Here is a 26,172-nt window from a genome sequence, read left to right on the forward strand (position 1 = left end):
TTTGAAATTTGTTTAAAATTGCTCAGTTAAACTCTTTTAAGAAGGAATAAAGCTTAAAAACCTTGATTAGGTGGATTAAAACAGACCCAAATTTTAGTGGGCAAAGTGAATAGATGTGCTAAAGCATAGTTCCCATACAGTGGTGCTCAAATAGACTTTTCTCTAAGTGATTCTCATACGTAAATACTAAGTCAGACTGACCTGATGATGGTGATCTGCATTTTCTTTGCCAAGTGTATCACTCTTGATCAACAAAATGCTCCTTTTAAAACATTTTAAGCTGAGGATACATACGCACATTTGCCTAAAGACTGAACCTGCAGGGCCATAATGGCTATAGGAATATTTATCAAGTCTAGCATCAATCTAAATGATACCCGGTGTTTAATGTCAGGGATTGAGGAGAGGGCAGAGGAGGAAGCGGGCATGAACTGGGAGAGGGAAACTTCACTTCCACTCCTGGCTCTGACCTACCTTGGTACATGACCTTGGGCTTGGCACATGGTCTCCCTACACATCATTTCCTTCATCTGGGAAACAAAGAAGCTAGAGCTCTGTTTAGATTTCCTCTGTCTTCCCATTCTATGGATGTAGGTCTTAAAAAATAATATTAAACATAAAACTGGTTTGGGTGTTTTCATCTTAAGTAAGTATTTAATCACTTGATTCTATAAAGCTAAATTCAGTATCGGACTCATTTTGATTCTAATTGCTAATGCATTTATTGTGGTAAGTCAAAACTAAGCATTACATGCTCCATGTAAATTGTCTCACTTCCTTCGCAAGTAAATGCACTTGTTAGGTGTCCAGTACTGTTCCTTAGAACAGAGGTTGGCTTGGGACGTTTATTTCAGCATTTGCTATGACTTACTTTCCATGTAAATACTCACTTCTTTGAATTTTATAGTCACTCCTATTGTAACATGATGTAATGCTTCCAAATGGGTATCAACATTTAGTAAGACAATTTAAAATTTTCAGTGGGCTATAGTCACGACTATTTAAATTTTCATTTCTAGCTACTTTAATTGAGGCATAATTCACCTTTTTAAAATCCATTTCAGTTGTTTTTACCATATTTGCAAAGTTGTGCAACCATCACTAATTCAGAACATTTTCATCTAGTTTCCAAGGAAATCCAGAATGACCTTCTTTTTTAATATAAAATCGCTTATTTTTATTAATATAAAATGAATATTAATATACATTTTATATTTGATTTAAAATTTTAAATTAATATTTTGTACTTCTACAAAGTTAAAAATTTTTGGACTTAGTTTTGACTTATGTTTTATCTGATTTCTCTTCATCCGTTGGTGAGGGAGGGACTCCTGCCTTAGGGCTGTGGGGATGGGTGAACATAGCACTCAACAGGGGAAAGATGAGATTGTATATTAGTCACACATGCTCACAGCCCCAGTGAAGATGACTCTGCCGTCAATTCAGAGCCACACTGGTGGTGTACCCAGGAACAAAGTGAAGAACCAGGGGCTGCAGGAGGTGGGCTGAATGGTATTGAGATATGGGATGTCCACCAGTTCCTGTGGAAGGACCTGATTGGCTTATTTGAATAATTCTGTGGGCTGGCTGGGAACTGAAACCCACTGCTCAGGAATAGGCAGGGACCCTCCGTGGTCCCTTTGATAAGGAGGCTGTTTGTCTAAAGGCTCTTACCCAAGGGAAGAGGAACTTGCAGTTACGCCATTCAGAACCCTCTGATTTAACCAGATGTCAAGGCTGCACAGAATATTGGGCCTTAATTGTTTTTTGTCTTTTTTTAAATCGAATCAAAGATTCTTTAAATTCTGTAGTGCTTTACAATTTTCAGAAGTTTCACATATGTGATTTTATCTAATCCTATAATAACTTTTTTCTAGCCTCATATTGCCCCTTCCCCCTTCCCTCTCCCATGTAACCACTAGTTTGTTCTCTGTATCTGTGAGTGCCTTCTTTTTTTTATTCACTACTGTGTTGTACTTTTTTAGATTCCATATATAAGTGATATCATGCAATATTTGTCTTCGTCTGACTTGTTTCAATTAGCATAATGCCGTCCATGTACATCCATGTTGCTACACAAATGGCAAAGTTTTATTCTTTTTTATGGCTGAGTAGTATTCCATTGTGTATATATGCCACTTCTTCTTTATCCAGTCATCTGCTGATAGACAGTAAGATTGCTTCCATGTCTTGGCAATTGAAATAATGCTGCTATGAACATTGAGGGTTCAAGGATCTTTTTGAATTATTGGTTTGTATTTTTTCAAATATATATCCAAGAGTGGAATTGCTGGGTCATATGGTAGTTCTATTTTTAGGTTTTTTTTTGAGAGATCTTCATACTGATTTCCATAGTGGCCACAACATTCCTACCAACAGTGTACAAGGGTTCCCATTTTCTCCACATCCTCACTAACATTTGTTATTTGTGTTCTTTTTAATGATAGGCATTCTGATAGATGTGAGTTAATATCTCATTGTGGTTTTAATTTGCATTTCCCCAGTGATTAGCAATGCCAAGCATGTTTTCATGTGCCTGTTGGCCATTTGCATTTCCTCTTTGGAAAAATGTCTGTTCAGTTTTGCCCATTTTTTAATCAGGTTGTTTGATTTTTTTTGATGTTGAGTTGTATGAGCTGTTTGTGTATGTTGGATATTAACTCCTTATTGGTCTTATCATTTGCAAATATCTTCTCTCATTCTGTAGGTTGTCCTTTTCTTTTGTTGATGGTTTCCTTTCCTGTGCAAAAACTTTTAATTTTAATTAGATTCATTTGCTTATTTTTGCTTATATCTCCTTTGCTTTAGGAAATCCATCCAAAAATACATTGTTGTGATTTATGTTAAAGAGCACCCTGCCTATGTTTTCCTCCAGGAATTTTATAGTTTCCAGTCTTATATTTAGATCTTTAATCCACTTTAAGTTTAGTTTTGTATATGCTGTTGGAGCCTGTTGTAATTTCATTCTTTTACATGAAGCTGTTCAGTTTTCCCAGCACCACTTATTGAAGAGACTGTCTTTTCTCCATTGTATATTCTTGCCTCCTTGTAGAAGATTAACTGACCATAAGTGTGTGGGCTTATTTCTGGGCTCTTTTTTCTGTTTCATTGATCTATGTTTCTTGTTTTTGTGCCAATAGCATACTGTTTTGATTACTGTAGCTTTGTAGTATAGCCTGATGTAAGGGAGTGTGATTCCTCTAGCTCCCGCACTCTGCATGTAGGGTTGGTTATATATGCCTGGGGGTAGGAGCTGATTGGTGGGTTCCTATACAAAAGAAGGATGCCGAAAGAGAGAGTGGTGTGTCTGAAAGAGAGAGGGGCGTGTCTGAAAGAGAGAGGGGTGGATGAACTCTCCTGCCAGTAGTTCTCACTCAGGTCCGGGGAGTGTTTTACAGGCAGAATGGGATTTTCCTAAAGGCAGAAGTTGTGACTTGTGATTGGCTTGGCTTGAGATGGTGACTGATCATCAAAATGGAGTTGGTCTTGCAGATCAGAGAGTGGGGCTCTGTTGCTAAGGGAGGCCAGAAACTTCTCTAGAAATGTCCCAAGACATGATGGGATCTCACAAGTTGAGGAATAGTGTGCTATTAACAGTAGCAAGTAAAATTAAATAATCTCTTGAAGAGACCCAGAACACACATTATGAGGATTCTACACCCAAAGCAAGGGATTGTGAAAGGTAGAGAGAAGCAGCCTTAGAACACTAATTACGCTTAAGTGTATTTTATTAGCTTAATTTAAAAATTAAAAATAAATTAAAAATGGTACAATAATATTTCCCTCAATTTCATGTTTCGATATAGTTTTAATTGGTTTTATTAGTACAAAAAATTAAAAACCAAATGAGCAAAGGGAAAAAAAGAGACATAAGTGAAATATTGAAAAAGTAGAAAATATTATTTTAATTCATAATGAGATAAAATAGTTTTACCATCCATAGATATATGGGAACATAAATTTTTTTAACATTTTTTATTGAGTTATAGTCATTTTACAATGTTATGTCAAATTCCAGTGTTGAGCACAATTTTTCAGTTATACATGAACATACATATATTCATTGTTACATTTTGTTTTCACTGTGAGCTACCACAAGATCTTGTATATATCTCCCTGTGCTACAGAGTATAATCATGTGTATCTATTCTGCATATGCCTGTCAGTATCTACAGATTTTGAAATCCCAGTCTGTCCCTTTCCACTCCCTGCCCCCTTGGCAACCACAAATTTGTATTCTATTTCTATGAGTCTGTTCTGTTTTGTATTTATGTTCATTTTTTTTTTTTTTAGATTCCACATATGAGCGATCTTATATGGTATTTTTCTTTCTCTTTCTTGCTTACTTCACTTAGAATGACATTCTCCAGGAACAACTGGATAAAGAAGATGTGGTATATTTATACAATGAAATACTATTCAGCCATAAAAAATGACAACATAATGCCATTTGCAGGAACATAAATGTCTGTTACACTTTGATTATCGTAGTCACTCTTTTTTTTTCTAGGTAGATGCATAATTTCTAATGAACTTAAATATAGATGAAATTAATGCATTGATATATTTTGAAATTTTAGTAGTATTTTTACTTTTTTCTTTTTTGATATTTTTTTGTTTTCAATATTTTGAGAAAATCTTGAGGAAAAATGTACTCAACTTTGAATTGCTTCATTTTCTAGAGCTTGATAACTTTGTTTTACTGCAAACATAACAAAACCACTTTATAATTTCCTGTTCTTTGATTCAGTTGTATTTGAAGCCATGCTTCAGGGATATACCTGTTTATGATAAGTCATTACGACCTTATAATGAAACCATAGAAGTAGGTTAAAGGTACATACTTATCTTCCATCACTGTGGCTCTGCCTTGCAGATATGTTTCCTATGTGTCTGGCTCATCTGGCTCCAAATATCTTTTTAGTGCCAACCCTCTACTTGTCTGACCTCATTGCAACCACTACCTGCTACCACACCTTCTGAAAAATAGTCTTAACTGAGTAGCTTACTAATCACTTCAAACTCTCTCAGAAATCTACTCTGAATTTCAGGCAAGTAAATATGAAAATGAATCTTACTCCAACGATTTAATACTTTCCAAATATTAATGTTTTGTGTAGTTCTCCTTAAGAGATTGGCAATATTTATTTCTCAAGCCCCCAGTGATCTTCACTCACTTGAGAGTATATCACTTTATATAAAATTATTTACCAGTTATATTATATATAGACCTGTAAGTGCAATAATCTTTAAAAATATTATATATATATATATTTATATCATGTTAACACTTTAAATAGTTGACTATGGGTATAATATATAGTCATATATGTGGTTCATGTATGTATGTATGAATCTACTAATAATCAATATAATCATTTCAATAATAAAGAACTTTTTTTTCTTGAATTCCCTTTAAAGTAATTTTGGCACTGTCTAAAAATGTATTACAATGTTATAAATGTATATCGACTGCATCTTCTTTCTATGCACTTTCAAACGGAATCTTTAAGAAAGATTTTAGAGTCATTATTCTAGGACTTAAGCATAAAAAAGACTCTATTTATGAGTCTTTAAAAGAATCTAGATGCCTAGAGCACACCCCTAAATGTTCTGATTTGTTGGGACCAAGAGGAAGCAATCCTAGTGATGCTGATGTCCATATATAATGGGTCACATTTTTAGTATTCTATTTTAGATGACAATCACCTAGCTCAGTATCAAATGCAATTATGCATTAAATAATTTCTCTTTGTTGATGTCTTTAATAAATTTAAGCAGATCCTTCACTGAATTGTTGATTGGCTCTCATTCTAAGAGAAATGCCAAAAAAAAAAAAAAAAGACTACAGTGTTGTATATTTCCATATATAATGACTTCATTGTTGTTGGTTGTATTTCCAAATGGAACTCTATAGTTTTAATTTGAGCATAGTTCCTCTCCAGGATTTCTGATTTATATGGAGCTGAGGAGACTCTGCTTGGAAAAAAAGAAGACAAGAGAAGCACTAATAACCAACCGGGAGGACCCTGTCCTTTTCCTTGAATAAGAGGATCTCAAGGACAGTGATCAAAGCAGATTCTCTATGGAATTCCTTCAAAAGACACATAAGGAAATGAGAGGGAACATCCAGGGTATAGATCACCCTGCCTAAACCTGACAGATGCTATCCAGACTGAGCTCAACTTACTGTATGTCTTAGCTGCTTGGAGAAATAATTGCTCAGTTAAATTTGAGAAATTAGTTTTTCTTTAATTTCTCTGATAGACTCCACGATGCTTGGACATGTGTCTTGAATCTACTATTTTTTTTAATTGTTAATGCATGCACATGCCAGAAGAAATTCAGAGTTCAAAATAACAGACAAAAGTAACCCTCCCTTTTGCCCCTGCACACAGGCCTCTAGTTCTTTTCCTAGACAACTGCTATTAGTCTATTTCTTATGTATATTCCCAGAGGCTATTGCATGTGATGGTGTGTGTCAGGGGTGGGGAGAAATATAAATAAATGCAGGTCAGGAAATTCCCTTGATTTTAAATTAGCAGGAGATATGCATTAAAGAGCAACTTAGTGGCCTGAGTTAATGTCACTGAACAGCTTATTTACCACCAGAGACTGACTGACTTAGATACAAGAGGAAATATAATATATCCTTTAAGTAAGCATGTATTCTCTTAAGGAAAAAAATGAAAATTTTAAAGCAGTCTTCAGCAGACAACAGAAATTTCAACGAGAACTCATTTTAGCATAATGAAAATGATTTGTATCTTAAGATACCCCTTGAGATTGTAGAAACACTGGTCAGCAGTCAGTTGTTCCAGCAGAGTAAAGTCACTGTGTACCCTATTGCAGTAATGTGTTTGGAAAGCAATTTGAAAGTAACAGGAAAAGTTGCTTCCCTTGACCCATTCTTGACATTTCTTTGTAATATCAAACTGAAGAGGTTTTAAAATGGTTAACAAATATATATATATATGTGTGTGTGTATGTGTGTGTGTGTGTGTGTGTGTGTGTGTATACACACATATATATATAGTGGCCCAAAAAGGTCAAAGTTTATAACTGATTATTGAGTAAGAATGCCTTTGATAACAAAACTTGAATTGGATACCTACGGTTTATAATATATAATGCTAGGGCTATAAAATACCCTTGAGGAACTTTAAATATCTTTGAGAAATGACATATATGTGAAAAAATAGTCTGTGTAATACATTCATCATCTAGGAAGTGACACCATACTGAGTGGACTCTGAATCAGATTCTCTTCAGACCTAAGCTACATTGTTTTATTTGGGAGAGGATATTCCTGTAGTTCACATCAAATTTCAAGAATTTTAGTTCTCTTTTAGACTGTGCTTCTACTAGCACTTACCAACAGCCTAGGTCATTTATTTTTGGTAAAGTTATCAACTGATTAGTCTTTGAACCTTAGAATTTATGTAGGTCACAAATATATGATCTTTCTTTAGGCAAAATTTTACTCTCTGTTGCATGTATGTGCACATGTGTTTGTGTGTGTCTATATATTTAATGTCATGAGACATTTATTTAAATGGTTTTGAATCCAATAAAATGATACTCATCTTACTTCTTCAAGTTCACAACCAGCTGAGGGATAGAGAGGAAATCAGTTTGACTGGAGATCAAAATATCCATTTTATTCTTGATAAAAGATTGGTGTATTGGCTTAAATCTGTAGTTCTAATGGGCCAGCCCTCTAACCTTGAATGAGGTAGATTTTTCCACCTGATCATTGGCTCAGTGGAGCAACCACCAGCTTCCCCCCATTGTGGCAAACCTTTTCCTGGAATGCATGAGAGCACCTGGAATACGTATCTCCTGCTGAGACCTCCTTAGAAAAAGACCCTGAAGGGACCAAGTTACAGTTTCCCTGTGCCTGCTCCCAAGGGCACCAATCAATTTATTCCTCTTCCTTGCTAGGAAGTTGATATCAGATCTGGAGCAACTATTGTACAAGTGGTGCCTGGGACATTGTATTCTCCCAGAAAGCAAGGGAGTTTAAGGACTCATGGGATTATGTTAAGAGCAAAGGTGACCCAGTTTGAAGATGTTCCTACTGCATAAATTTATGACATTTTGAGCATCTGAAAATGATAATGTCTATAGTTAATTACAATACATGATATAAAAATCCATGAACCCTAAAGATAAATATATGCATCTGTATGTATATATGTGCAAACATACATTAATGAGAGAGGGGGAAATAAGAACATTTTTTTGTGAAAAATGTGCTAGATTTAGAAGTATATGGAATGATAGGATTGAGAATTCAGCATTTACGTCTGATTCATTCAATGCTAAATATTCATTCAATACTAAAGGGTAGGAGTATTCAGTTCAATGCTAAAATCGTCACATTAGTGATCATTGGGGAACAGGATATTCGAATGCTGACGAAGGAACCAGTACAGATGTAAAAGGGAAAATGTACATTTACAGTGGCCAGAACTTGTTGTCATCATCTGAGCCAAATGACTACATTTATAGTTGATTATCATTAATGGTAGGGCAATGTGATTATTATTATTATTATTATTTTTTTACTTTCTGTTATGTGGCAACAGGAAGAAAATCACCTGTAATGTATGCTTACTAATAATGTTAACCTGAATCTAATAAATCCTCTACACCCCATTCCAGAGCCTAGAGAGGAGGAGAAAAATAGAGGAGAGAGGGAGGGAGGGAAGAAAGGAGCGTTGTTTTGTCACTCTATCTCTGCCCTACAACAATTTCTCTCTCTTGATATAGGAATCATTTATACTACCAAGCGCACAGACAGCTACAGGTTTTGTTTTGTTTTATTTTGTTTTCTTGGCTGTTCTGCATAGGATTTCTTTTAGAATTCAGAATATCTCAAGGAGTAATTAAAAATCAGTGTCAATATATAGGATTTGCAAGTAAATATTGACTCATACATTTTCTGGCAAGGACTAATCAGTTAATGCATTCCTGAGAAAAGTATTTTCTTTTCTTTTTTTGAGGGGAGAGGTAGTTAGGTTTATTTATTTATTTATGTGTTTATTATTGTTGTTGTTATTTTTTAATGGAGGTACTGGGGATTGAACGCAGGGCTTTGTGCATGTTAAGCAGGCACTCTACCACTGAGCTCCCATTTGCTTTTGCTCCCCCCAATTGCTTTTTTTAATAGAAATTTACATGGCATATACTGTGTATTCAATGCCCAAACTCCATGTAAGAAATTGCATTTTTATGTAAAGCTAGTTAATTCACTGAAGACCACTCAAGAGCTGTGCTAATTAAACTGTTTCTGTTTTATGGAGCAAAATAGTATGAGCTACTGAGAGTAACAGGCACAGGAAACTAGTTTGCGAACAGGTCCGTCATCAATGGAATTTTAAAAGATTTACTATCCCCTTTGGTAATTAATTCTTAGACTTTCCAGTGTCAGATCTTAGAAGTACAGTCACAAATAGTTTCCTATTCTGTTTGCTTATAATCATACAAAAGAGGGAAGTATAAATTCATGTTAGTAACATGTATTATTAATTTGTTTTTCTCAATCAGTTCTCAGAAATGATCTTTTTCCTTGATGAGCATTATGCTGCCATTATAAAAACTGCTCTTTCAAGTTTGACGACAAATTAGGTTTACAATTATGGGATTGCATTTCTAAATACCAAACGTAATTTGCTCTGACAGGAGAAATTTCTTTCCTGTAGACAAATGCTCAAGCTCTTCCATTGTTTAATGGCAAATTAAATAGAAAACTTATCTTCTCATTACCTGCATATACTTTATTTAGCTTCCTTCCATCTGCTCTGCAAATGCTCTTATAAAACAGTATCCCATGGCAACCCCCAAAGGCATTTGAGCTCCCTGTCTCCCAAGTGAGCTCGTCTCTCCCGGGGAAACCACCTTAGCACATGAAGGACAGCATTTTTCTTTAATTTAGAAGGGGGTTCCTATGTGAGGGCCCCTTCCACAATTTCCATGATCACATATAGATATTGCATATACATTCCTTTTAAACTTACAAGAAGATACTGGATTTTCACATGGTGTGTGAATCATGTTTAAATCCCAGAGAAGAGAATGAGACACGTTATTTCACAAAATCACTGCTCTCTGGTCTGTAGACAACGAGATGACAGATAATCATTTTTATCAATGTAAAAAATGTCTCTATCCTAGAAAGTTATTTGAAGCAAAAGCTTATAGATTTAGAATTTTCATAGGAAGGGAAAAATTCAAGTCCATTTACTTTGTATTTTTAATCCATAACTATATCCATTAACTTGTTCATTGATGCTGAGAGAATTGTGGCTCCTGCAACCAACAGTGAGCCCAAAGCAGCCAACCTGGGATCTGCCTAATAGTCCTAATATTTGTAGGTCATTTATTGCCTCTAAACTTCAATTTTCCAGTTTACAAAATGGGTGTTACTTCACAGGGTGTTGTGAAAATAATAGGAGATTTTTGTAAAAACTCTTTATTAATGACAAAGCACTAGGTAGGGTTCATTTTACACTCTGTTCTTCAACATTTCATTATTGTAAGTGTAGTCTATACACAATTAAAACATAATGATATTGTGGCTTTAAGCAGTTTAGTCAAAACAATAAAATGAAGTGAAATTCTTAATGAAATCATTATTGGCATTTGAAATCTTGAGTGAGAAAGAAAATGTAAACTGCTTTCTATGTAATCTGTCCTTCTTATGAAACCAGAGAACTCTGTATTTGAATTTAAAATTGCTTTTGTACCTTTGAATACACATCCATATTTTAATAACTGTTTTCAAAGCATAATTATTTTGAAAAATGCTTTAACGTTCTATTATGATAAACTATTGTGAAGAAACTAAAATGCATATGTGCTTAAAAAGATTTTTGTTTTTAATATTTTATTCCATTTTTTCTTTCAGATGTTATCATTGGTGCTTCAGAATGATTATGTTTACAAATGTGTGACTTTTGCATTCTAATGAAGTCTTATCAAAACCATTATGCTAATTTATTGCATATGCTTTTACAAAACTCTACATTGTAACTTACAAATATACTTTATCAAAATTCAGTAACATAGGGTTTACTTTCTAAAATAAATGTGATTTTAGAAAAAATTTTAAACTAGAAGTTTATTTAGAGCAGTAATTCATTAGAAAATAACATTTGATTGGACCAACTGATAGAGAGGAAACTGTGGGAAAAAAAATCTACATTGAGCCAATACTTCTGTATATAATACAAATCATACAATGAGTAAAATCATGAATACATAGTGAAATTATATTATTAGCTAATATAGAGAAAAGCTAATACAAGAAGTTGGACATGCTTATCACCAAACTTTTCCACAACCACTTTTCAGAGACTATACCAGCCTTCTAGATAATTTATTCTCAGATAATTCATTCTGGCTTCCAAACTGGAAGGAGTGTCTCACTTTTACATTTTTGCTTAACTACAACCATACAGAATAGGAAAGTACAGGTTCATGCTACTAAAATGTATCATTTGACTTTCTGAAGTATTTCTTCGAGCTATATGTTTTCTTAAAGAGTGTTATCAAGCCATTATAAAGTGCCTTATCAAGTTTCATATAAATAAATAGATTTATAATTGTGAGATTGAATTTCCAGATGACAAATCACATGTGTTGTGTCAGGAGCTTCTTCTTGCTTCATCTTAATCACTGCTATTCTGTTGTAGAACAGAAAGAGAAGAACCACAAAAACCCTACGGTTCCAGGTGGACTAATATTTTGCTACAATAACACTTTCCAGCTTCTCTGTGCTCACCGTTCCTCCTAGGAGCCATAGTGCCTTTTAAAGCTGAGATAAGTATTTAAAAATCAAGACTGGTGCTCTTTATCGTCCCTTTCTTCCTTGTCACTTTTCTTCTCTTTCTAAACAATCTGGTTCAGAAGCCATTAGGTGCGAACAACCAAGGAGGGCATTTGTAAGCGGGGCAGGTTGAGAGGACAGAGGTGAAGTGGGCGGTGCTGGGGGGGTTGGGGAGTCACATCAAGGAGTCATCCCGCACCATCCAGGGAGATGTCCACGAGGGGAAGTGGATCAGAGATGCTGTGTGTTCTCCCATGTTGGCATGGGGGTGTCTTCAGTGTGGCGTGGGATCGCTGGTCAACGTGTAAATCCATGAACACTTCTGTAGGATTCCTGCAAAGATGCTACCGCGCTGAGTTCGCACTAGCGGTGCGTGTCTGTGCGCGTGCGCACGGTGCTTCCTTACAGCTTTGCCGGTCTGTTCTCAGTGTGGATATATATATTTTTCATTTGTGTCAGCATGAGAGATGAGAAATAGTACCTTAGGGTAGTTAAATATATTTTATATATTGTAATTATTTTATATAACATAATAATTATACAATAATATAAATTATTATAATTTATATATGTATAAATATATAATATATATTTAATAAAAATATTGTATCTTTTTATTGTGAGTACATGATTTCATGTGTTTAAAGGTACTTGTATATCTTTTCTTGTGAATCCTCTGTTCGTACTTTTTGGGTATTTCTACAAGCATATTGAGGTTTTAAGTTCTTTTCTCCTTAATTTGAAAGAGTGTGGTCAGTCTTCAGAGCTGTTTGTCAGAGAGCTTATAATTTATCATTTGAATTTGCCTATAGTTTGCTTTATTATTTTAAAAACATAAGTGGATATTATCTGTATTTTAAATACATAGGTGACTATATTTGTGTTTTCTTTTCTTGTGTATGGATTTTACATCATTTTTAGAAAATCTGACCTACAGGCTATAAGGAATAAAGGCATGTTTTTTTCTTGTGTATGTTTTTGTTTATTTACTTTTATTTTTGGATTTGGATATCTGATCTACTTAAAGTAATTCTGCTCTGTAGTGTTATAGATCTAGTTTTATTTGGATGGCTACCCATTTGTTCACACAGTTTTATTTAAAAATCCATTTTCTACCAGAATTATATTGACAAATCTGATTCTTGAATGTCTACTCTGTGTGTATTTACGGCCACTACAATACTGTTTTAATTATATCAGCCTTATGGTATGTCTTCCTGTTTGCTAGGGAGAAGGCCTCTCTTTTCTTTTGCAGGGTTTTCTGGATAGTCTCCATTGTTGATTTTTCCACTTGTATTTTAGAGTCAACTTGTCCAGCTTTATAAGGAAAAACCAACAACAACAAGAAAAGAAAAACCACTCACCATTTTGTGGGGATAATAAAAAATGTATATATTAATGCTGACAAATTATTGTTTTATGTTTACTTTGCATCTTTCATAAGGAAGTTAAAGTTTTCTTCAAATATACTGCATTTTTCTTGATAAATGTATTCCTAAGCATTTCATCTTTTTCTCACTGTTGTTGCTTTCCTTGTAACTGAGACAGTTCCTGCATTATATGTGGAAATATACATCAAGGTTATTTATTTTGAATGTCAGTTTAGATTTTTCCTATCTTACTAAATGTGTGGTTTTAACATTGGTTGTAGTATTGTTTCAGCCCTTGGGTTTTCCATGCAGGCCATTCACCCACAAATCACCATAGTCTGCCTCTTTCTTTTCAATGATATATCTCTAATTGTTTTCTCTTATCTGATCACTTTGGCTACTAAATCCAACAGTAGTGAGCACCACTGTCTTGTAACTTTAGTGAGAGAACTTGATAATTCTCTATTTAGATTTTGCCTGGAATGAATGTGTTCAGAACAGAACCAAAATGAATCCTTCCACCCTCGTGACTGAAAAGTGATCTTATTCAAACTCCTTGTAACATTGACTCAGGGAATATATGGGACTATTCCAGATGCAATATAAATGTGAAATTCTAATGTGAATTTCTCTTTCCTGCGCTACATACTCTGTCCCAGGTAGCTGGGATTGTCTTTTAGTAAACAGGAGTTCAGCAAGCAGCACAAGGCAGTGAGAAGAAAGTATAAAACTGAGGGGCCTCCAGAAGCACTGTCTTCCATGAGCTGATGGTTCACACCTCTTTAGTTTAGCCCCATCCTTACCTACCTAGCCTCATTTCTCAGAAACATGTGCATCCTAGCAATGATTGCTGACTGGGATTCACAAGACCTTGATGTGTATGCTGTGTGGCCTGTTCTGTATCTTTCTTCTGTTCCACCTTTATTGAGGTATGATTGACAAATAACATTGTAAGATATTTAAAGTGTACAGCATGATGATTTAATATACATTGTGAAAGAATACCCCTTAACATCCATCCACATGTTTTCTTTTTTTTCTGTGAGAACATTTAAGTTCTATTTTAGCAACTTTCAATTATACAATACAGTGTTGTGAACGACATCTCCATCCTCAGATCGTATTCCTCTTATAAATCGAAGTTTGTCCTCTTTTAGCAGTCAACATCCGTTTTTTTTGTTTGTTTGTTTGTTTTTTTTGGTTTATTTTGCTTTGAAAGGGGATTTTGCTGCTTTCTTTCTTTCTTGAAGTATACTCGGTTTATAATGTATCAGTTTCTGGTGTACAGCATAATGTTTCAGTCATACATATATATACATATATTCTTTTTCATAATCTTTTTCATTATAGGTTACTAAAGATGTTAAATATAGTTCCCTGTACCATATAGAAGAAATTTGTTTTCTATCTATTTTATATAGAGTAGTTAGTATTTTCAAATCTTGAACTCTCACTGTATCCCTTCCCACCCCCTTTCTCCCCAGTAACCATAAGTTTGTTTAATATATCTGTGAATCTGTTTCTGTTTCGTAAATAAGTTCATTTGTGTCTTCTTTTTTCTTTTTCTTTTTTATTCCACATATGAGTTGTATCATATGGTATTTATGGATAACTTCACTTAGAATGACGATCTCCACATCCATCCATGTTGCTGCAAATGACACCATTTTATTCTTTTTATGGCTGAGTAGTATTCCATTGTGTGAATATATATATACCACAAACTTCTTTACCAGTCCTCTATCAATGGACATTTAGGTTGTTTCCATGTCTTGGCTATTGTATATAGTGCTGCTATGAACATGGGGGTGCATGTATCTTTTTGAATTAGAGTTCCCTTTGGATATATGGCCAGGAGTAGGATTGCTGGATCATATGGTAAGTCTATTTTTAGTTTTTTGAGGAATATCCAGAACTGTTTTCCATAATGGCTGCAGAGGGAAGGGTATCTTGAATTGGGGTGTTGGAGGAAGGGGGTGGCAGAAAACTGCTAGAGGCAGCAGTCAGATGCTAGGTGTCGGATGCCAGGCTGAAGGAAGGTTTTCATCATCATTATTTTTAAAATACTTCAATTTTGGTGTAAGTTATCCCTTCTAATCTCAAATTTTGTAAATAAGATTTTTAAAAATTTTGGGTGACAGAGACTTTAACATTTTTGGTATTAATTTTTAGTTTTATCGCATTGTGACTAAGAAATGTTGTTTGTATTATTTCTGCTATGAGACCTAGTAAGGTTTTTTAAGGACCTAATGTATGATCAGTTCTTACTGGTATGAAGAATGTGTGCCTTTTTGGGGAGGTGTGCAAAAATCCTTATTAGTTAACTCTTATTAATGAAATCCATATTAATTAAAAAATAAATTATATATATTTATATCTTATAGATATATTTCACACTTGTGTGTTGGTCTTGTATTTTCTATCAATTTCCTGAATCTACTTGTTTATTTTGAAAGTGGGTGTGGTGATATTGCATTCAGATATTTATAACTTATAAATTCATTGTTATTTTTGGTCTTTAGCATTACAAAATGCCCTTTGTTTCCTGTTCTTTAGTGTTTTACGATCTGAATTTTACTTGCTATGTCAGAATTAAAAGCTAACTGCATTTGACTGTCATTTTATTTGATTAGCATTGGCTGGGACACATTTGCACATCCTTTTTTATATTTTGCTTTTATGAATCAATTTTGTTTAGCTGTGGCTCTTGTTTCCAAAATAAAATTGAATTTTGTGTTTTAGAAAAACTATAAAGGTGAATTAAGCATGTTTCCATTTATTCATATTTTATATTTGTATTTTTAAATTTTTCACATGATTTATATCTTTGTTCTTGTGATTTTATTTGTTCTAAGACTTTACAATGCTTTCACTACTTTTCCTTACTTATCTTTCTTCTATTTGGTTTGTCAGCATTAATATTAAATAATATCTATTAATTACCACTTCCTATGCAATAATTATCTTAGTATTTTTCTTTTCTCCTCCTCTTCCCATTTTTCAGTTGAATTATTTCTACTCTATATATGTTATAACCTTTCCTTATTATTCTTCCACAAATATACCAACCTATCTTTTTGCCTAGGTTCACAAATAAATTCTATCTACGAGGCTCATCACTGGTTGCTTTTCTTAAATCATAATTTCCCTAATTGTCTCTTGATTAGCTGAGGTTCCTTCTACCTAAGGACAGGCTCATGAGCATAATATCCCCTGTGTTCTTGGAAGTTTAGTATTGTTTTCCCAGGCTTTGATGCTTAAACTTAACTTGGCTATCTGCAACATAATCATCTCACACCTCTCATTACTTCATTGATAATGTTTTGCCAATGTTTTCTTACTTTGTATGCTTACGTCAAGAAGTCTGTGGTCAGCCAAATTTTCTTTTGCTTTTCAGTGAATCTTTTTTTTTTTTTTTTGCTATTTGCCCAGATATTTTTTCTTTATCTAAAAATATAATAATTTTACTAGGATATTTATTAATAAGTGTATGTCTTGGAACTGATTATTTTTTCCAAGTATAGGTTGACACTTTCAATACATAAAATTTTGCTTTTACTTCTGGAATGTTTTCTTCAATTATATTTAAAGTGTTTACTTCCAGCCTGTTATTTGATTTTTCTTCTTCAGTGACTCCAATTATGTATGTTTGAGATTCTTTGTCCCTGTTTATCCCTTTGCCTAAATCTTTTTCTATACTTAAAATTATGAACTCTGATGGGTGTTACCTGTGTTCAGTAACACTGGGACTCCACCTCACTTACCTTACTTCTTTACCCTTAACCTACCTCTGCTTATGAATGGACCAGGAACTATCCATGTTGATTTCAAATTTACATGTTATTGAAAGTTTAATAACTGTGTCCTAATTATTCTGTAGGATGTGGGTGATTTTATTTTATATCTTTATTGATTTCTATTTTTTGTTTTAGGCACAAAGAGTTTCAGATTCAAGCCACTGAAATTTTGTTATAGAAATCAAAATTTAGAATTCAGTATTTAGACAGTTCCAATACTTATATGTTCCATATTGAATTTTCTAATATTTAAGGTTGGTATATTTGACAGTATTTTGCACACAATGAGTTTCTAATAATTGCAGTTGTGGTGTTACATTTACATTTGGCAGAGGATGCTGAAAATGTTCAGTATATTCTGTAAAGACATATTTTAAAGGTATTTGGTAAGTTACTTCTGTACTATTTTATAGCACTTCAGTGAATATCATGCTGTATTTTGAAGTACAACTTAAGGTTTTTAGTTCTGATATGATTTCTCATAAATATATAGTATTACTATGTCTAGTCGATATATAAATTGGTCTAGTCAATACAGGTAAGTCTAGTCAATATTAATTGAAGCATTACATAGCTTTTATTCATACTTATCATAGTTCACCAAATTACATGCATCATCTATACACTTGCTATGCATAGTGTGTCCACAGACCAGTATTTTGAGCATTAATTTGGAACTTGTTAGAAATGCAGACTTTATAGGACAATTTAGACCTACTGGATAAGAATCTGCATTTTAAAAAGGTCCCTAGATGATATATATGTCCATTAAAACAGGAAAAGCATTGACCTAAAGTAATGAGAAAGCTATTATTTTTTAGTATCATAAAATATTCTCTTAAATATGAATTATTCTGTTATGTAAAAGAGACATTGATTTGACATATTGACATAGATTTTAATTTTGGATAAAGGATGGACTAACAATGGGATTCATGATCAAATTAAGCCATCTTTTTAATTCTGGTATTTTCTACGTGGCCAAGATTAGTGTCAATGTCAAGAGATTCAGCAATTATTACTTTCATTTTTTGCTAATGCTTTTAAGGGAAACACACACACACTGAGTTTTTGCATTTTTCTCTTCTCTAAAACAGTACTGTCAGTTAGAACTTCCTTGAAATGCTTTCTGTCTACAGTGTTCATTGCAGTTGCCACCAGCCACACATGGCTATTGAGTACTTGGAATTATTGAGAACTAGAGAATTTTAATTTGATTCCATTTTATTGCTTAAATTTAAATTTACATTTGGCTAGTCGCTACTGTATTAGCAAAACTCTAAAACAAACTGGCAAACTATGGCCTGCTCTGTATGGCTCATGAGCTAAGAATGTTTTGTTTAAATGTTTTTAAACGATCGTAAACACACACATACAATATGCACCACAGCAGAGACTATGTATGGCTCACAAAGCCTGCAGTTTTTACTCTCTGGCACTTCACGATAAAAGGTTGCAGACTCCTGTTCTAAAATGTTAATTTGACTTAATACAGCACACAGAATTAGGAAATAAATTCAAAAGCAGATATTTTGGAACGTAAACCATTGCCTAGCCTTGTCATCAAAGATTTACTTTAAAAATTGCATAATGGCTTTCAGTTTTTAATGATATGAAGATATCAGTTTAACTTTCCCATGGCATATTTGTAATGTGTTCAGGTTTATGACTGACAAATTTTCAATATCATCCAAAATTTAATTGAAGCCAAAGAAAGTTGTAAAGATCTTCAACCTTACAAGACAAAATTCAGTGATATCCAGAGCAATTTTTGCTGAATCATTAAGTGTTCATGCTTACAGACTGGACAGCAAAATTAAAACTTTAGAATTCCTTAGAATTTTCTTTTGAGTACCTTCTCCTAGAATCAAAATTTCCCTGAAATCTATTATGTTTTCTGTGTTCTTTGTGGCAGCTATGACATCTGCCTAGCCATCAGCTTCCCCCACTAAATTTAGGAATTTTAAGAATCTACAAAAGGTGGGATAGTATAGCTCAAGTGGTAGAGTGCATGCTTAGCATACCTCCATTAAAAAATTAGATATAATTACCTCCCCTCCATAAAAGAAAAAAAAAAAACAACAACAATAACAAAAAAGAATCTATAAAAACTGTACCTTGTTGTGTCTCCTAGAAAAATTTCTCAAAAATGTTTACATAAAAATAATCAAATTTCAAATGATCAAATTCTCAGTAATTATACTTTTTGTAAAAGCTTATATTATGAGCTGTATCCAACATAATTTGAGTAACATTTAGCATTTTCTTCAAAATGAATGATTCATTACTTCCGCAGTGAATCTAATTATTCAATTTTGTGTGTCATTCCCTAAATGACGTGTTGTATTACTGATGCCAGTGTTAGTAGTCTGAATAAACATTCTTTCATAATATTATTAAGTTTTGCTCTTTGCCAAGTGCTGGAAGTTTCCATGATAGCTCTCATAAACTTTCTTGGATCATTTTTCTGTACACACTTGTCTTGGCAAAATCGAAATTATATATATGGTATGTTCAAGAACATGTCTCTCATTTTCATTTAGTGTCTGTTCTTTAACACAGATAGGTATTGATTTTTCCGAATCAGACTTTAATTGTAAATCCCCAGCACTGTGATTACTGTCCAGTTTACTGCATTCATGTTTACTCACTGCCTATCTTTGATTTTGCTCATTTGCTGAATCAAATATTGATTCAGAATTTTTATAGCTGCAGAAACTCAGACTGCAAGATAGGAAGCAGGATGTTGTTAATGACAAATATCCCAAAACCTGAGCTGTCTTTTGTAGAGTCAGACTTTCTTTCTGAGATGGATGATTTTCAGCAAGAGTAGCTCATTGATGAATTTTTAAAAATGTGACTACATTCTAGTATTTTATGGGAACACTTTTGGTTTGATGGTTTTGTTTTTCAGGATTTTTTTTTTCTCTGCTAGTTTTTCTTGAAAGTTAATAGCCATTGCAGACATTGAAGTGGGAGATAATTTCATATCGTTGTGCATCAGTTATGACTCAGACTACATTCTGCTAAAATTAATAGCTCTCAGGTTCTCCCTCCTTTTTTTTATTGGTCATTCGATCTTCATCCTTCAAAAATACTTTGATGTTCCAAATAATTTCCTTTCTTTATGTAAGATTTTCCATTTCTTGTTTTCTTATCTCAATGATTTTTATTATAATAAAATAAACTTATTATTATGTTAGATTACATTTCAGTAATACAATTCTAATTATAAGAATTCTGATAATAATTCTTAGTGGATTGTATTCGAATAAGTTTATTGTAAGTTTTGTTATATTTCTAATACTTAGGGAAAATAAGAAGACATAACATAATATAATATGATATGATATAATATATAACTTGTATTGGAAAGAAATAATGAGTTTTAACACAGCATTTAATTTTTGTACTGACCAAATATTCACACTAAGAAAAATAGCAATTCTTGTGATTTAATGAGTGGATCATTATGCAGTAATGTCTAATTTAAGTCTAGTTAATATTTACTTTTGGATTATTAATGATTAATAGTACTTATGCAATGATTTGTATTATAATAATTGCACTGTCTATATTTAAATAGGGGACTCAGTAATATCTTTATGTTGTGGTAAACAAACAGATGGTGCAAACTGCAATAAAAATGTATTAACTGTAGCCATTGCACCAACACTAACAAGACATTTTTAAATTGTACAAATATACATACATACAGCAGTAGGTAGTTTATTTAGATAAATAAGTAGGTAGATCAAATAGACCAAAAACAAAAGAGAATGATAGAAATACTGATGGGTGTATCACAGTCACTTGCTTAGAAGCACAGATAATTATAAATGTTTTAAAGTCAACACAATTTTTTGATGATCAGATCTTTAGTTTATCAAACTCATTCCTCCTCTGTAAATCCAAATGGAATGATGTATACAGGCACTGCTAACAGAACAATTTATCCCATTTACTGGAACTGTGTCATAATAAATATGCAAATCACCTACTTGGGATCAAACATTTATAGTAAAAATATAAAAATAAAAATGCCTGAAATCAGCAGGGCACCCAAGATGTGCTATGCTCAAGCTGAGGCACCAGTGCTGCCCTGCATTTTTAATCCAACTATAATTTCACCTTTAACTTACATTCTTCCTCTTTCCAAAAGTATCTGCAACAGTCACGGGGAGTGGTTTGACAGATAAATCTCATGTCTACTCATTATGTACCATCTGTTGATTAAATCTTGACATCTCTCCACTTCTGCCTGGATGATTTATTTCAAGGATAAACTTATGTATGCAATTCTCTGTTCACTTAGTTCAGTCTCAGGATTATCCTCAGTCACCTTACAAAGATATTTTTGACCCCCACCTCCCAAATGCCCACATATCTAAGAACACCAATGATGACCACAGTTTAGTCTCAAATCTCTCCTTTCCCCAAATCCATCTCTTTCTATAGCTTTTCTCCCTTCCCCCCCTTTCCCTTTCTTCTTCACTCCTTCCTTCCTTTCTTCCTTCTCTTTTTATTGTCTCTCATGCTATATTACACAAGAGGAAGTAAATGTTGGGCAGGTACATGTGAAGACAGAAAATATCTAGTTTATTAAGCTTTCAAGAGGCCAGCTGGAAAACCTAAAAGGATGAACATTAGAATGCATAATACTAATCTCACTCACACAATTAATGACAGCCTAACATTTGCACAATTTGCTAGGGTTTCTGTTTGTTCTCATGCAAATAGATCCATTGATATTTCACCATACTTTGTATTTGGAACTCAGATTGTAATATCTAAATTCCACTTAAATCATATAATCTGTGACAATGATGTCCTTCAAAATACAAAAATGTTTCAAGTTATTCAATTTAATTTAAACAGAACTGAAGTCAGCCACAGTTAAAGCTGATGTCACTTGTTGGACTATTCTGGGCCAAAGGATATGATTCTTTAATTTGTAAAGAAGTCATTACAACTGTTGATGGATATTTGATTGCTAATATTCTACTCATTTTACGGTATTTAAAAATGCACAATTTATTTTAAAAAATTAGTGGAAGTGTTACTGATCAGGGTTCTCAGACTCCTTAATCAATGGAAATTGATAAGAGGCTAGAAGAGAAATTCAGGCAAGGCTTTACTGGGACTTGTGTTGCAGCACAAGGGAGTGAAAACAAGTAACAGGTGCTCTTGCTCACTTCCTGATCAGGGGATGAGCTGGTTCCTTAAATAGACTGAGGGCAGGGGCAGGTCCAGGGGTCGGGCAGAGGGATGGCTTAGGTGATCTGCCCAACCCCGTGTTGGTGCTGTGTTCAGGGTTCATGCTCATACCCTAATTTTGCTCCTGGCACCTTAGAAGTGGCAGTTGGGTTTTTGATCTTTTTGTATCTTATTCACAATTGGCTCTATCTGCATATGAACCTAGTTATTTTTAGTGCCTTATGGTTTCTTTATATCCTGTTACTTGAGATGTTTGTCCAGGTGCAAGCACTGCAGCACAGGTCTCAGGTCCCAGGTCCCAGCCTGTCTCAAAAGTAGCTGTAATAACAATGACCTGTTTTTAGAATCACATCAAAAATATTTAAAAGTTGATAGAAATTCTCATAGGTCTATCCAGTGTGGTGTTCTCTTATGAAGACATTTTTGTCGTTATTTCTCTAATTTTTCTGACAGTCTGTTCATTGTACATAGTTTGAATTTCATTTTTCTACCATGTATGGTTACCATGTGTTTCCAGTGGCAGTGGTTATTAATTCTACAGGCAGGCTTATTTTAGATAATTATTATGCACCCTCTGCTTGCACTTCTCCCCGCACAGTGGTTCTATACATAGATACAACTCTGATACGAAAATGCCATATTTTATCTACAATTACAATGTTCCTCTATACATTCCTGGAAAAATGAACAACAGTAATCTCTATTACTCCAGTTTGTTAAAATTCCATCTTGTGATCTTCCTTCACATAAAAAGAAAGAATATGGAGATATTTTAAGAGACTGTTGCCAGCTCACTGTGTGGACAATTGGCATTCTTAGCCCTTGTGGCCAACACAGGCAATTCAGTATTGTAGTCATCTTTGCCTTCTACTGGAGTGGATCCTGAAACAAATAAGTGGTGGAATAGTTAGTGCCGTTTCCTTCCTGGGGATGTAAGAGGCAGTGAAGCCCATGGCTGGTGAATAGTTCTTCTTGATGTGCTGCTTAGAATTTATAAGGCTCCAAAAGTGAACCCTTTGCTTAGCTTTACATAACGTTATCTTGTTTATCCTCCAAGTGCTTCATCTTTTCATTCATACTCATTATGTTTAAAACATTCTGTCAGTTTCCAACTATCTTTATGAAACAGCGGTATCAAACTGGGGCCAGATATTCGAGTTTGAGTTTGCCCTCTGTCTTTGGGGCTATTGCTGAGTGTCTTAGCTGTTCATCAGCACATAAATGGCATAAACAACCTTTTTTTAATGTCTTATCCCAGAAAAGATCACTTAGAACTTTTTTAATTAGAAAATAAGACTTCAGTTGACTCATTCTTAATATACTCAGACATTTTGGAACGCTATAGAAATTGATATGAATCCTTTCACATGATCTGTATATTGGCACAAATGACATTTGGAACATTCTCTATTATATTATAAAGACAATTTAGATAGTTCCACAATTTGTACAAGATTTTGGGGGTATTTCCATGACACAAACTTAGTTTCCTTAAAGTTTTTTTTTTTTTAAGTGCAGCCTTAATTTTAATTTTCCTTTTCAGGAAATGTACCCGAGAAGAGTCCTAAGAGAATTTTCTCAGTTGTCCTGCTGTGATTAAACAAGCCACTGCTGTATTTCGTAAGTTCATTTATTTTTACCTTAATAAAGAAGAGTTTCTGTTGCAGAAAACCACTTTTTTCATTTAGAATTAGAGTTGAATTTTGATCTAATGTAAGACTTAATTGATTTTATTTTTTTCCTAGGTTTCTTTTACCTAAATTTTATTCAATTTCAATGAACAGTGGAAAGCATTTCTTTGTTGGATGAGCTCTGCTTCATTGTATCTTTTAACTGTTATTTTAATGACTTGTGATAAGAACTTTATCAGTTGGTGAGCTGATTTAAAAGGGCAGTGCTGTCAGTAATACCAATTTGGTCTGGGCGAACATATTGGTAAAGTCCTCCATTTCACTGAACAAATATATTCAATTTTACCTATAATGGCTACCTCTTGTGGCCTCAGGAATGTCACTGAATACTTACTATTTTGGGGAAACATACTGATTTTTTCTTGTTACTAATACTGAGATTTCACATGCAAGGGTTATTGGTCATGATGAGATGGGTACCACATGAGTGTGATGTACTAAATCAGTCTAACATCATGTGATACAAGGCAAACAGACAGCAAGTACTGTGGAGATTCATGAGTGACATTAAATTCACTGTTTCCTGAGCCTTCAAATCTACAATGCTTCTGATTATCTCAAAGTTGAGAATTTGGCTATTTCAGTTTCTAAAACACAGAATAAAGCAAAGCAATTTCTCCCTCTTTCACAAGCTGCCTTCTAATGCTGACACAAAATCATCCCTTTGCCTCTGGTTACTTCTCTATGACTGACCCAGGGGATTGAGAGAATGGAATACATCTCATGTATTTTGATGTTTGCATCTTTTCTTTCCTTTTTTCCCCCAATTTGTATTCAAGTAGACTATTTCCACTAAACAAGAATTTTTCTCCATAATAAATGGATGGAGGAGGGGTCATCTGTATGAAAAGATGTACCCAGAGGTCTGTAATCAGCGACACAGTAGCCGTTCCAAGTGCTCATCAGAGGGGTTTTTGTTGCCCCAGTATTTTTGAACAAACTTAATTGATGCTGAGTATGGTAATGTGAAGAATATACTCAAAAATTAGAATAGATTTTAGAAGCATATGTAGTAATCAGGAGGGCAAACGTCAGTCAAAAAGATCTTGAAATTGGTGGGGAATCACTTATAAAAAAGGAGGGGAATTTTGTAATGATAAACATTAGCATAGCTGATAACAAAAAATAAGGATTATATAGAAGATTAACAAAAATGTTTCACCTTAAATTTAAACTATGACACAGCAATCCCATTTATTTTCAAGTCCCATCCATTTACATTATTATTTTTCTCAATGAAAACCAAGTAATTGTCCCCCTAAAACAATGTATTTAATAAAAATGGTCAATTCTCTATTTTTTATTAAAGATTTCTCTATGCATGCATCTACCTCTTAAATTCCAATTTTTTATCATTGAGTAGCAACAGCAGTTAAATGAGCCTATGCAATTTTATGTGAATAGGAAACATATGTTGAGTATCTAGTATGTATCAAACCCTAAACATGAAAAATGGCAAAGAAATTGTGTTGAATGTGACCTGTGCGGTCTCACCAGTGGTGAATGTACATTTTCTATCAGGATTTCGCAGACGTTCTGTTCCCCTATCATTACCTCAACCCTACACATCTAAGAAATCCAAGTTGGGAACTATGGAGATATTATTAGGACTTAGATTAATAGGAGTAATAAGAAGGATTTTTAAGAGGCAGGAACAAATGCATTCTTGGCTTGATCATGGTTTTCTTAATTACTCTGAGCACTTGTGGTCGGTTCAGCTAGTGAAGAATCTGGAATGTACAAGGGAGAAATAAAAATCTTGATTAAATATTCTCAGTAGTAGTGTCTGTGATAAAAATTTTAGGGAAGTAGAATAATTCCATTTGGAAAAGAAAACATAGTGAATAACTGAATGTTATTCTTCATTTATAAAAAGAAATCTTAGGAAAAAAACAACCAATTCTTTATTTTGTAATGATAAAAAAAATTGAAAGTACAGGCAACCCAGACTATTAACAGTGTAGATTTCTATGCTGAGAGAATTTCTAAGCACTAGAATAATTACAGATGCAACTTTGAAAATCCCTTGTTTTGAAAGGCTGTTAAAGCAACACAGATCCTATCTTGCAGACACTGAGAGAAAAAATATTAATTAATCCAACATGAAAATGTCCAATCCTAAGATTATATGACCATAAATTAGTTGCTGCTTTACCTTCTGTAATAGGTCATTAGCTTCAATCAACATTGGCGTTGCTGTTCTGAGACTGGACAGAGGAGGAAGCTAAGTGGTTTAGTAACGTATCTCCTGCTTGGCTTTGGTC

General features: G+C 33.8%; 1 protein-coding gene across 3 annotated transcripts in view; it reads left to right on the top strand.

The window, feature by feature from the left end:
- Window positions 1-26,172, top strand: part of MARCHF1 (membrane associated ring-CH-type finger 1) — a 779,824-nt gene that overhangs the window by 236,905 nt on the left and 516,747 nt on the right. For all 3 annotated transcript variants that reach the window (XM_032465582.1, XM_032465591.1, XM_032465596.1), the window contains one exon: window positions 23,761-23,837. The gene's annotated coding sequence lies outside the window, so the exon portion shown is untranslated. The remainder of the gene's footprint in view (window positions 1-23,760; window positions 23,838-26,172) is intronic.

The sequence above is a fragment of the Camelus ferus genome, chromosome 2 (assembly GCF_009834535.1).
Source record: "Camelus ferus isolate YT-003-E chromosome 2, BCGSAC_Cfer_1.0, whole genome shotgun sequence".
Lineage (NCBI taxonomy): Eukaryota > Metazoa > Chordata > Mammalia > Artiodactyla > Camelidae > Camelus > Camelus ferus.